This window comes from Urocitellus parryii, chromosome 1 (genome assembly GCF_045843805.1).
Source record: "Urocitellus parryii isolate mUroPar1 chromosome 1, mUroPar1.hap1, whole genome shotgun sequence".
Classification (NCBI taxonomy): domain Eukaryota; kingdom Metazoa; phylum Chordata; class Mammalia; order Rodentia; family Sciuridae; genus Urocitellus; species Urocitellus parryii.
Genome location: NC_135531.1, coordinates 113,074,399 through 113,087,802, shown reverse-complemented (window position 1 = coordinate 113,087,802; position 13,404 = coordinate 113,074,399). Strand labels below are relative to the sequence as shown.

At 38.3% G+C, this 13,404-nt stretch overlaps 1 protein-coding gene across 1 annotated transcript in view; it reads left to right on the top strand.

The window, feature by feature from the left end:
- Sncaip (synuclein alpha interacting protein) overlaps positions 1–13,404 on the top strand; it is a 146,696-nt gene that overhangs the window by 50,485 nt on the left and 82,807 nt on the right. The window lies entirely within an intron of this gene.

Genomic DNA, 13,404 nt, shown 5'->3' with positions numbered 1-13,404 from the left:
GGGAAGATGGGTATTAAACTAGGAATAAACATACATTCATAATATGAAGATCTAATACAACTTAGATATCAGAGATAAAGAAGAAAATCTGTGTTTTGCATAGCACCTAGAACAGTGCCGGTGAGGAGCTTAAAAACATCTCTTGATTGGTTTTTAAATATTTTGAAACTGAAGACTTTCTTAAAGAAACAAACCACATGTTATACACATGAAAGCACAGCATTTATATTCAACTCTTTGTTGTTCAGATATTTTACATTAGATAGCAGGACTTCAGATGAACATTCAAAAAATTGACTTTTGGGAGCTGGATGCAGTGGTGTACACCTGTAATCCCAGTGACTCTAGAGGCTGAGTCAGGAGGATCCCAAGCTTGAAGCCAAACTGAGTAATTTAGTGAGGCCCTAGGCAATTTAGCAAGACCCCGTCTCAAAATATAAAATAAAAAAGGTCTGGGAATGTAGCTCAGTGGTTAAGTACCTTGGGTTAAATCACCAGTACAAAAGAAGAAAAAAAAATTGCCTTCTAGGCAGATGATGCTTATACTACTATGTCTTTTGCCTGGTTATAATGAAAATGAGATGTTCAGTGTTTATGGATGTCAAGCTAATGAAGTCACTTGAACTAAGTGCTTTGTTAGGAAGGCATGAGCAACAACCAAGTTGAGCCCAAACTTGCTCTAATGTCAAAAAATAAATATTTGTTTTGTTAACTTTATTTTACTTTGTTTTAATAAATTTTAAAAGAGTAGTGGACAGAACAACTCAGGAGATCTGTGTCTTTTATTTAACAGTTCCATTAGCAAGCTGTGTGGCCTTAAGCAAGCCACCAGGCCTCTCTAGATCTCATTTTCCTCATTGGTCAGCTGATACAAATGTGCTAGACATTTTGATTTTGTAAATAGTGATGTCTAGTGGCTTTCCCAATGCAAGGAAACAAAAAAACAGAATAATCATAAAATAGGCACATATAAAGCCTTTGAGGAGGACTAGAGTTTGAACATAAAATGAGTATCAAAAGAACCTACTGTTTTAATTGGTATGTTTTCTTCTACTTGGCATCCTGACTACCCTGGTCCTTGATCAGTCTCATTTGGTTCATTTACTGTTATGAAATATCATAGTCGTCTTACTCTTCCCAGTTCTCTTTCTGGACTCTTTGGAATCTTGAACCCCTAATTTTTTTTTGAATGATGGCCAATTTTATGATACATACTTTTCTCCAAAAGGCAGCGTGTCATATTTATTTTAAAATATAAAGCTCTGATTTGTTTGTGGTAACTTTTTTTGTAGTATTGGTATAGAAAGTTTAGGACATCGTCTGTGGCTAAACCAAAGTTGGCTTTTTATAGAAAGATCCCTGTTTAGTTTCCTGTTTTCCTTCATCAATACTTTTAAAATTCTATGCTGATTGCTGTGGTTTATGGGTGAACAAGACAAAGGATCTCCTCATGTGGAATGTGGATGCATGGACAGAGAATGATATTGTTATGGAAAGTGCATTGAATGTGATTGTTCAGGAATGTCAGTTCCTGCACAGAGGAATTGACAGGTCTATAATCTAAATTTGAAATCAAATGTGAACTTAAAAGCTTCCTTGGATGTTACTTCCTAAGTAAACACCTAAGCTGAGTCTTTAGAATAAGTCCAAAGAATAAACAAGTGAATTATTCATGGTAGAGTCCAAATAAACAGAAACCACTCTAAATAGTTCAAACAGAGGGAAATTTAAAATAGAGTATTTGTTACTACAAAGCTAAAAGAGCCAAGACACCAGACTAAGCAATATAAGGCAATCCTGAGAATACTGATAGCAAGGAAGACACTGCCATGCCTAGGGGCTTAAAGGACAAAGGGAAGAGGTCTGTTCCCACCCACAGGTTAGGACTTTCCAGCAAAGATAGAATGATGATATGTAAAGACACTGCCTAGGCAGAGAAAGAGAGAGAGAGAGAGAGAGAGAGAGAGAGAGAGAGAGAGAGAGAGAGAGAGAGTGTGTGTGTGTGTGTGTGTGTGTAAGATACAGACAGATAGACAGACAGTGGTGGCAGGAGCCAGGCAGAGAGACAGGGAGAAAGAGAGACAATGGCAATGCAATGATAGATATAGATAGATACCTCTCATGGAAGTTTGGATGAAAGGGATAAAAGATGGGATGGAATATCCTTGCCCTCCAAGGCCTTCAGTCATCTTTCTGAGCCTCCCATTAGCCAGACATCTTGGAAGCCATTCAGTTGGCAAATGAGCTTAGGAAATGCAGTTTCCTAGGAGGATGACTTTGTGAGTTTATAAGCAAATGTCCGCACCATTGGCAAGTGAGAAGCCAAAGACCTAGGGTTGGAAGGCTTGGTGAGGCCTTGAGAAGAGGAGGATATATTCAGAGGGATCAACTTAAGTCAAAACACCAGGACAAGAAAACAGCTTGGAATATGCCCAGAATCTCATTGTTGCTGAAGTTACCCATGTGAGTCAGAGACTGGTTGGAGCTGCAGAGAAGGCAGACTCCCAACATGGGAGGCTTCCTAGGACCCAGAGAGGAGCTGTCCTATAGAACAGTGGGTTTTTACTGGGGAAGTGGCAAGGTCATATTTGTATTTTAGGTCACTTTAATAATTGTGTAGAGTTGGAGAATGCTTTTGAGGAAGTAAAAATCGAATTTCTTTGTCTTTTGTTCTCAGATGTATTCAAGCAAAAAACAATAAGAACCAATAGTATGAAAATGGTAGAAAGAATGGAAAGGATAAAATCTAATGGGTGGGATGACTAAATGTACATATAAGGGAGAGAGAAAGCCCAAGTATAATACCCAGGTATCTCATATTACTTGAATAGAAGATGAAGGTGTTGCCAGGCAAGGTTAAGTTTGAGGAGGATCCTATGGGACATCAGGTAGTGATGTCCAGGAGCAGTTAGAATCTGTGTATTTAGAGGTCAGTGTATGAGTGAGAAGAGAAATGGACCTAGATTTTTTGCCATACAGAGCAAAAGAAAAAAAAAGGAGCATAAAAGAAAAAAAAAAGAAAAGTAATATCAATGTGGGATTTGGATTTACTGGTAGGAGATGATTATCCTCTGGATAATTTCAGAGGAAAAAGAAGGAGAAACTAAATTATGCTGGGTTAACAAGTAAAAGGAAAATCAGAAAGTGGCAATGCAATGATAGATATAGATAGATACCACTCTTGAAAGTTTGGATGAAAATGGAGAAAAGATAGAATGGAATCTGAATTTGGGTGGGTTTTTTTTGTTTTGTTTTGTTTTTGTTTTGTTTTGTTTTTTTGTAGAGTTGGTAGAAATTCAGTTGGTAGAAATTCAGATGCATCAAAACGAAACAAAACAAAGCAGATAAGGTTGGTCTTTAAAGGGTAGAGTAGAGAGATAGAGACCAAGGGGCTTAGGGCCAGAGTCAGACCTGAAGAAGCATGGGGAGATTTTCCACAGTTGCTTATCAAAGGACTGAGCTTGTGCTGCAAAAACAGGGTATTTAGAATTTCAGTCTTTGGCAAAGAGCCTGTATACCATGTTTTCATTTTGAGCAGAAAGTACCTCTATTACTATAATAGTTATCATATTAGGAGCTAAAAACTTGTTAAAATTAGCAGCCATTATCATTCTGCAATTTTCCATCTGAGTTCAGAGTTTGAGTCCCATGATCATCTCATAGCTGTGTGTCTGAGTATCTACACACACACACACACACACACACACACACACACAAGCATGTACATACAAACCTACACACATCTATTTACATTTCATTTTCTCTGAGAAACTTCTTCCTAGAAACCTGACATAAGTAGTCAGGGCTGGCCAAATCTTCCACAGTCCATACATGATTTAACCTAGGTCTTCTGGGTTCTGATTCCTAGGGCCATCTTTAGCAGATTTTGTCATTCTGATAGGTTGGCCTGGAAAGTGCCAGATGTATAGGCACCCACCGCCTCCTCCACTTTACTTTCAGGTTCAGCCTTAATCATTCTGGGGACCTCTTCCCTGGTCCCTGCTGTGTCCAGCGTAGTGAGTAGCTTCCTTGAACACCATAGGCTCAATCTGCTTATGGTGTTAGTTTCTTCCCTCCCACCCTCCTGCATTCAGATCTGAGGGCATCTCAGATTTTCTGCTCACAAAGTTTTCCCATCCGGGACTCTTCCTTTCCACACAAAATGACGAAAGATACTCCTGGGGGCCTCCTACTTGCCGACTTTTCATTATGGCCTAGTTCTCAAATTCTCTCATCTTTCTTTGCTACCAGTTGCTTCCAGTTATTGAATCCAGTATATCCAGAAGTCACAAATTTCTTTCTATTTCCACTCAAGGGCTTGCCAACCCACTGCATTTTGGAGCCACACAAATCTGATGGGACTCCTGACTCAGTCCCGAACCAACTGGAACTGATCGAGTTTCTCAGCCTTATTGAATCTAATAATACCTCGTAGGGTTATTGTAAGGATTTCAGGAGATAACGTATGTGAAGGCTCCAGCTCAGTGCCAGGCTTAATAAATCTTCTCTCTCTTCTCCCACCAGAGTGGCCTGGAGCTCTTATCCACAGTTCCCAGCACTTAGCACAGTAATATAATTAGCGACATTAGTATATCTAAAAGGCAATTACCATTTAATTGCTCTGGCCTCAGCCAGCCTGAAATTTCTTCTCCATTCACTTCTAATTTGGGGCTAGGGGTTTGTAGTTCTACCCTAGCTGGTCACAACCTCACTGGCTCAGAACTGAAAAGAACTTCAGGCAACCACTGATTAAAAGGTAGAAGATTTGGTAATTCCTTCCATTTGGTTTTATATAAAAATGCAAATATTAATTTTTGCTCCTGGCCAGTGAACAAATCAGTTTCCAGCAGTATCTTTCTGGGAGTCAGTGAATAATCCTGCTTGGTTAGACCAGCTCTGCTGTCAAGATGTAAGTCCCCCACCTCCACTCCATCCTGATCTTCATTAAAATACATCGGTGCCCCTGTATAGATTCCGACTTTGAATCAAGTTTCAGGCATCTCTTTTTAGAAGACGTTTATTTATATTACATACTTAATTTAAAGGAGTAAATGCCCTTCCCTCAGCCTCTGAAGTTTGTTTATCTTAGTGCTACTGTGAGAACATAATGCCCAAGTGAAGGCAGCGTGTTTTATTTCACCACTTTCTGACCCAACTTTGCACAAAGTAATGGCAGTCTCCAATCAAGAGGAGTCGGAGGTACTTAGGGATTTCCACTTGAAATTTTTAATATTGGAACTGCATATGTGCATTTAAGGAGACCTAGACTGCCTTATGCCACACGGAAAGCATTTACATCTGAACCACTTTATATGTGATTTGGAGTTAAAGCAAATTCTAAATAACTTTTAGCAGTTTGAGATTTGGAAAACAGCCTGGGCCATATAAATTCCCCTTTAGTTCTCTTTCTGTTAAATCTTATGCCAAAGTAAATGGAAGCTGTAGAGAACCTTTGAACTCCTCCGTTCTCAAGTGACCTCAGTGAAGTTGGATTGGCAGAGCCAATGTTTGGTTTTCAAAGAAAGATTTCTTTTTTTTTCATTCCCTCTTGAAGTGTCCATATCAGAGTTACCTTCTTTGGTGGAGGATGCAGTATTGCCTCCTGGGCCCTCTTGGCTCTGGGCCATGGATATCAGTCTGAGAAATGGGACTTTGGCTTTAAGGAGCTCATCGGTGCGAGGACGGCACCAATGGCACTGCCACGGTTATTCCCCGGCTTGGCGCCCAGGTTTGTCAGCACCTCTGTTTAACAACAACCTTTCCCTCCTTCGTCTCTCTCAAAGAGAGCTGTTGAAAGCAAATGGCCTGGAGTTCAATGCCACTTCTTCATGCTGCTTAGGTAAATGGCTTAACTTTCTCCAGGCTTTAGTTTCATATTTTTTTTTTGAACTGGAGATTAAAACAGTACCCACATGGATCCCTCTCTTCCCCAGACAGTTTATGTTTGCATTCACAACCTGGTGACCTATTACATGGACTTATTCATTTTTTTTTTGAGAGAGAGAGAGAGAGAAGTTTTTAATATTTATTTTTCAGTTTTTGGTGGACACAACATCTTTATTTTATTTTTATGTGGTGCTGAGGATTGAACCCAGGGCCCCATGCATGCCAGGCAAGCACATTACTGGTTGAGCCACATCCCCAGCCCTGACTTATATACTTTTATTGGTTATTGATAAATATAAAATACAAATAGAATATCCCATATCATACATGTATATACAGAATGTAGTATAATATATATGACATATATATTATACATTAACCTGTTCTTACAACTGAACCATATAATTCTAGGTAGGGACAATGACATACATATGCATAAGTATGGAACACAATAAGTTCTCAGTAAACACTATTTTCCTATTGTCACATACTTAATAAAGGAAAGTATTCATCATGTAAGCAAATATTCACAAAAATTAATAGTATTCCTCTTATATTTAAAAAATGTCTCATTTTTCTAATATTAGAGATCACCTTGAAAGAAAAACATGATACTTTTTTCCTGATGCCAAGGAAAATCTGTTGTTTGCCATATTTATGACTATGGGCATATCTGAAAAATAGTACCATATAGTTAATTTTTAAATTTATTATCCCAGAGTTAAATCTCAAATAAAGGTGGGTGCTATGGTCTGAATATAGTTAGAGTGTGTTCCTCAGGGGTTTATATATTGGAAGATTATTCACCAGTGTGATGATGTTGGGAGGTGATGGAACACTAAGTGGGAGGTGAGTAGATCATTAAGGATGCTACCCTCAAGAGTTCTTGTGCAGCTCTGGTTCTCATGAGAAGATTGTTGTAAAAGAGAAAGATTGGCCTTCTTTCTGGCTTCCTTTCTTACTATGTAATCTCTCCCTTCCACGTGTACTTCTGCCTTTGTGATGCTATCTTCCATGAGGTCCTTACCAGAACTGAGCTGATGTTGGTGCCATGACCTTAAACCCTCCAAACTGAGATAAATAAACCTCTTTTCTTTAAAAAGTATTCAACTTGAGGTATTTTGTTATAGCAATGGAAAACTCTACCAAACACAGAAGATTGGTACCAAGAATTGGAATCATTACTATAACTGAACCTAAAAATGTGGAACTCGTTTTGGACCTGTTACAAGCAGAAGTTGGAAGAATTTGGAGGAGCTGCCTAGGAAAAATCCTGGAATGCTATATGTGAGGCATTAGGGGTGATTCTGTTGAAGGCTCAGAAAACAAGACTAGGGAACTACTTTCAGAAGGAAATGAGGATTTTATGGGAAATTGTAGTAAAGGTCGTCCTTTTTAAACTGTTGAAAGAACTTGAGTATGTTGTATCCATGCATTAGAGCTTTATGAAAAGATGAATTTAAGAGGGGTGTCCTAGGATATTTGGTGGAAAAAAAAATTTCCAAATGGCAAAGCATTTTCTGGCTGCTTTTAGTCATATTTCCAGTGAGATTTGGGAGCAAGAGGAAAATTCATAGCTTGGCCAGGGGAGAAGAGAAAAAGCACCTTTGAGAGAACACAATGAGAGAGTAGCCCAGCATGCTAAAGAGATTAACCTGGGAAAAAAGGAACTATATGCTAATTGGCAAGATAATTGGGCCTTCAGGGTATCTCAGAAACCTTCAGGCCACTTCTCCCATCACAGGCCCAGAGGTCTAGAATAGTAATATTTCAGGGAACTCGGGTGATTTCTCCATGGACTTGCTGTCCGGGGCCTTCCACAAGAGTCTTTTTGTTATTCACTAGTGATGTACTCCATGGCTGAAGCGATAGTTCAAATGAAATCAAACACAGTTCATGTCGGCAGCACACTTTGATAGTGTTCTTGTGGTGCTAGTTCTACAGGTGGACAGAGCGCAAAAGTTATGGGGTGGTGGCAGCTTCCACCAGAATTTCAAAGGAAAGTGTGGGAAATCAGGCAGCAGAGACCTGCTCCAGAGCCAGAGCCAGTGAAGATTCTCCACTGAGAAAATGCCTGGTGGAGCTGCTGAAGTGGATCCACAGCAGGGACCCCAGGAAAGTAGAGCAACCAGCAGTATGCAGAGCCAGCCTAGTAAAACTGCAGGCCTCAGCATACAGCCAGAGAGATAACCGTGTCACTTGAAACCAGCAAAGCCAGTGGACAGGGTACCCTGAGGGATGGAGGTCCATTCCCCTAAAGGTTGCACAAGATGTCAGACTTAGAACTTCAAGATTAAGTGTCTACCCTGATGGATTTTATTCTTGCTGGAGACCTGTGACCCCCCCCCCTTCCCTTTTCTTTAGGCATGTATTTATTCTTTAGGCAATATTTATTTTGTGTCTGCCTGTCCATTGCAGCTTAGAAAGGTATAATTTGTTTTTTATTTTATAGGCTCCTGCCTGGAAGCTCCTGACTTGATTCTCAGATGAGGCATTGAACTTGGACTTTTGAGTGACAGGGGAATGAGTCAAGACTTTGGCACTCCTGGGGATGGATACATGTTGCATTGTAGACTGCACTTGAGCACTTGAGGAAGGGAAGGCTATGGTTTGAATATAGTTCAAGGGCATCCCCCAAAAGTTCATAGATTGGAAGCTTGATCTTTAGTAAGGGTGCATATTTGAAGGTGGTAGAACCTTGAATAGGTGGAGCCAAGTGGAAGGTGATGGGATCCTAGGATCTGCTGACCTTGGAAGGAATTAATGTAGTTCTCATGGGATCCTGGTTAGTTCTCATGAGTGGGTTATTAGAAAAAGCCAGACTAACCCCTCCTTTCTCTCTCTCTCTCTCTCTCTCTCTCTCTCTCTCTCTTTCTTTCTCTCTCTCTCTCTCTGACTTCCTTTTTCACCATGTGATCTCTACCTTTCATACACACTTCTAACATAATATCCTCCACAGTGGAACAAAGCCAAGGGGTTGTCACCATGGGCCAAATAAATAGGGAAGCCTGATCTTGGAATTTTAGCTTCCAAACCTGTGAGATAAATACACTTCTTTTCTTTATACATTATCCAGTGTCAGTTATTTTTCTATGAGAAATGGATTAATACAGTGGGCTCATAGGTTGCTTGTCATTTAGGGTCTTGTCCTTCACAACTTTACAAATCTACCCCAGGTAGTCATTTGTGCTTCTGGATCCTTTTGAAAAAATGAGTGCATCATACTTATATGAAACAGTAGGGTTCATTTTCACATATTCATAAATGCATATCATACAGTTTTCCTCAATTCAGTCTCTAGTATTTCCTCTTTCCCTTTATTCCTCCTTCCCACTGATAACCCTTCCTCTACTTTACTGGTCTTTCTTCTTTTTATTTATTTATTTACTTAGTTTTTAATTGGCCCATTATAGTTTGTTATGATTTAGATGTGTTCCCCAAAAGCTCATGTGTGAGACAATGCAAGAAGGTTTGGAGCAGAAATGATTGGGTTATAGCCTTAACTTAATCAGTGACTTAATCCCTGATGGGGTTAACTGAGTGGTAAGTGGAGGCAGATGGGGTGTGGCTGGAGGAAGCAGTTCATTGGCTTTGGGGTATATATGTGTTTCTGGCAAGTGGAGGTCTCTCTCTTTCTGTGCCCCATCATCCTGTGAGCTGCTCCCCTCTGCCACACTCTCCACCGTGTTGCCTTGCCTGGAGTCCTGAGGAGTGGAACGAGCTCTCTATGGATCAAGACCTCTGAAACTGTGAGGCATCAAGTAAACTTTTCCTCCTCTACAATTATTCTGGTCAGGCCTTTTAGTCATAGCTGAGAAAAAGCTCACTAAAACATAATTATATTTAAAACTGAAATGAATTATGATATGTTCATATCTGTGCATAGCATAATTTGGTTAACATCCTACTCTAATTCTTCCCTTTTTCCACTGATCCCCTATTTGTTCTCTACTGATCTCTCTTCTATTTTCAAGAGATGCACACTTTTCTGTCTAACTTCCTCATATGAGAGAAAACATTTGACCCTTGACTTTCTGAGTCTGGATTATTTCACTTAGCCTAATGTTCTGCAGTTCCATCCATTTACGAGCGAATGACATCATGTCACTCTTCTTTATGACTGAGTAGAAATACATTGTGCACATATCCTACTCTTCTTTATCCTTTTGTCTATTGATGGTCACCTAGGCTGGTTCCATAACTTAGCTATTGTGAATTGTGATGCTCTATATTTAGGAATATTTACTTTATGCCTGTCTGTTCTGTTCCTATGCATGTATCACTATAGTATGCTGGTTTTAATTATTTTTGGATAAATATCAAGAAGTAGGATATCTGGGTCACATCGTTACCAAAAGACCGTTAGTCTTTTGAGGAATCTCTATACTGCTTTCTAAAGTTGTTGTATTAATTTGCTCCCATCAACAATGTGTAAGTGTAGCTTTTCCCCCCACATCCTTATCAGCAATTATCATTATTTGTATTCTTGGTGATTGCCTTTCTAACTGAGGTGAGAGGAGATCTCAGTGTAGTTTGATTTGCATCTTCGTGATTGCTAAAATGTTAAATAATTTTTTATATGTTGACTGGCCATTTGTATTTTTATTGGGGGAAAATGTCTCTTTAGATCTTTTGCCCATTTATTATGTGGATTATTAAGGTTTTTTGGTGTAAAGTTTTTAAGTTCTTTTTATATTCTTGTTATTAAGCCCCTGTTGGAAGTGTATTTGGCAATGATATTCTCCATTCTGTAGGCTCTGTCTACATACTCTTGTTTCCTTTGATGTGCAGAATCTTTTAAATTTAATTACCTACCATTTATAGACTCTCAGCTTTATTTCTTGATCTTCTGGACTCTTACGGAGGTTGGTGGCTGTGCCAGTGTATTGGAATGTTGTCCCTATATTTTCTTCTAGCAGTTGCACATTTTCTGGTCTAATTTCTAGGTCCTTGATCCACTGTGAGTTGATTTTTGTGCAGGGTAAGAGGTAGGGATTTAGTTTCATTCTTCTCTATACCAATATCACTTTTTCTATGCACCATTTGTTTAAAAGGCTATTTATTATACCTTTGTCAAGGGTCTGATAACTGTATTTGTGTGCATTTGTTTGAGTCTTCTAGTTTATTCCATTGGTCTTCATATATTTTTTTTTAATGCCAATATCATGCTGTTTTTGTTACTGTAGTTCTGTAGTATAATTTGAGATCAGGTATTGTGGTGCCTCCCATCTTACTCTTGTTGCTCAGGATTGATTTGACTCTTCTGGATCTTTTATTCTTTCATATAAATTTTAGGGCTGTTTATTCTAGTTCTGTGAAGAATTTCATTGGTATTTTGATGTGAATTGTATTGAATTTGTAGATTGATTTTGATATTATGGCTATTTTGGTGATATTGATTTTACCGAATGAACATGGTAGGTTTTTCCATATCCTAAGGTTTTCTTCACTTTTTTCTTCAGCGTTTTATAATTTTAATTATAGAGTTCTTTAATATCTTTAGTTATATTTATTCCTAAGTATTTTAGGAATACTGGGCTACTGGGAATGGAGGAATTTTATTGATTTCTTTCCAGCAGTTCATCATTGGTATATAAGAAAGCTCTTGATTTTTGTGTGTTCTCTTGTGGATAGAGTATTTTTCCATTTCAAGTAAAGCAACTTGAATCAAGCATACAGAATGCTTGTAGGACTTCATAAGGTACCAAACTGTAAACATTAGTATTTATTATTATTGGAAGATAACGGGAAAAAACCAATTACCATTCAAAAATGTTCATGATTTGTATATTATAAACTCAAGGAAAGTCTTCTCAAAATAAGCATGTTCATAGACTTTATCTGTTGGATGTACCAATTATAAATCATTAGTGGGAAATTGAGACTAATTAGTAGAAAAATCTATAGTCTGAAAGTATGTGTGAAGAGAGCCTAAGAGCTAGTGGCTTGAACATCAGTCATAACTGGTTGGGATTGCTGTCTTATTCACCCATAACTTAGAGCAGTTTACTCTCTGGTCTTTTATTTCCTTATCAGCGAAATGAGAATTATATGAAAGATTACATCATATAAATTTATAAAGCATAACACAGTGTCTGGGTCAAAGAAATTATAGCCAAAATTAGCATTATTTTGTGTTATTTTTATTATTATCACTAACGTCGTCGTCATCATCATCATCATCAGAAACAGTATTTCCTACTTGACTACAATTGGCATTGATATTTCTAAGGAAAGATAAATTTGGTGTGTGGAAACTCTGAGTGAGTTAGCCATATTTGTATACAATTAGGGGAAAAGGAGTTAGTAGGAAATTGTCAGACCCTAACCCCCACCTACCCCAGCAGTGGAGTTGTGGGGTGTAGATTTTCTATCTATGATAACTCTCTTGCCACTTTCACTCTAGGAGTTTTTCATTTCCTTACTGAAAGGGTGGCAGATACCAAATACTGAGTTTTTTATACAAATAAAGTATCAACTAATTTCATATCATTCTAATCCATACCTTTTTTTCAGACCATTGTTGTACTTAAGAAAATAGCTTCCCTCCAAAAAACATCTTGAATTATAGTATTTGCCAATTTCCATAGTGTGCGTGTTCCTGACACTGCTAATTATAAGCTGTCAGCATGAAATCACTGAATACAGAGTTGTAAAGAGGCGAGCACAATTGCTCACAACAGTGTAAACTAGTTCCACTGCACTTCTGGGTCAGGAGAAAGTTCATGTTTTGACAGTGTAGAGTAGGATGATTGACAACAACACTTACAAGCAAATGCAATAGAGGGAAAGTACAGCCAGGATTCTCGTAAGATTTTCATTTAACAGACTGCATAGATGATGGTGATTCCATAAGATTGTGCCATCTAGTGATGTCACAGCCATCAGTTTGTGTAATCACACTCTGTGATGTTCACACAATGATGAAATCAGTTGTCAAAGCATTTTTTTCAGAACCTATGCCTGTTGTTAAGCCCTGCATGACAGTACTTTGTCCTCAGAGTAAGTAAGATCATTCGGATATACTTGGCCAACAGGATTCATCCAGAAAGTGAGTTAATGTCAGGTTTTTTGAACAGTATATTTTAATGCCATCTTTCTACCCTTGCTCTATACTCTCCAGTCATACTTAGAAGAGAAGTCTTTTCCCAGCCTCTTGTTCTCCAAGCACGAAAATTTCTCTAATCATTTCCCAATTATTAAATACTTTGTTAACCAACAGTTTAGAGATTTGGTCATGGATATGATGTCTAGATTTATAAAAATCTTCCTTTTCTTTCTACCCTATCTTCATCTGCCTTCTGTGGCTCTCTTTTTTCCTTTTTTGTTCCCCTACTTTCTTCACAAGTATTTTCTATCATCTTTTGTATTCCTAACAACCCCATGAGGTCATCAGAACAGGTAACAGTATCCATGATTTGCAAAAATAGTAAAGTACAAAATACTGCACTTGTATAAATCTGTCTTAATTTGATATTTTGTGATTTTGAATATTTTCATATTTTGTGATATTTCCTG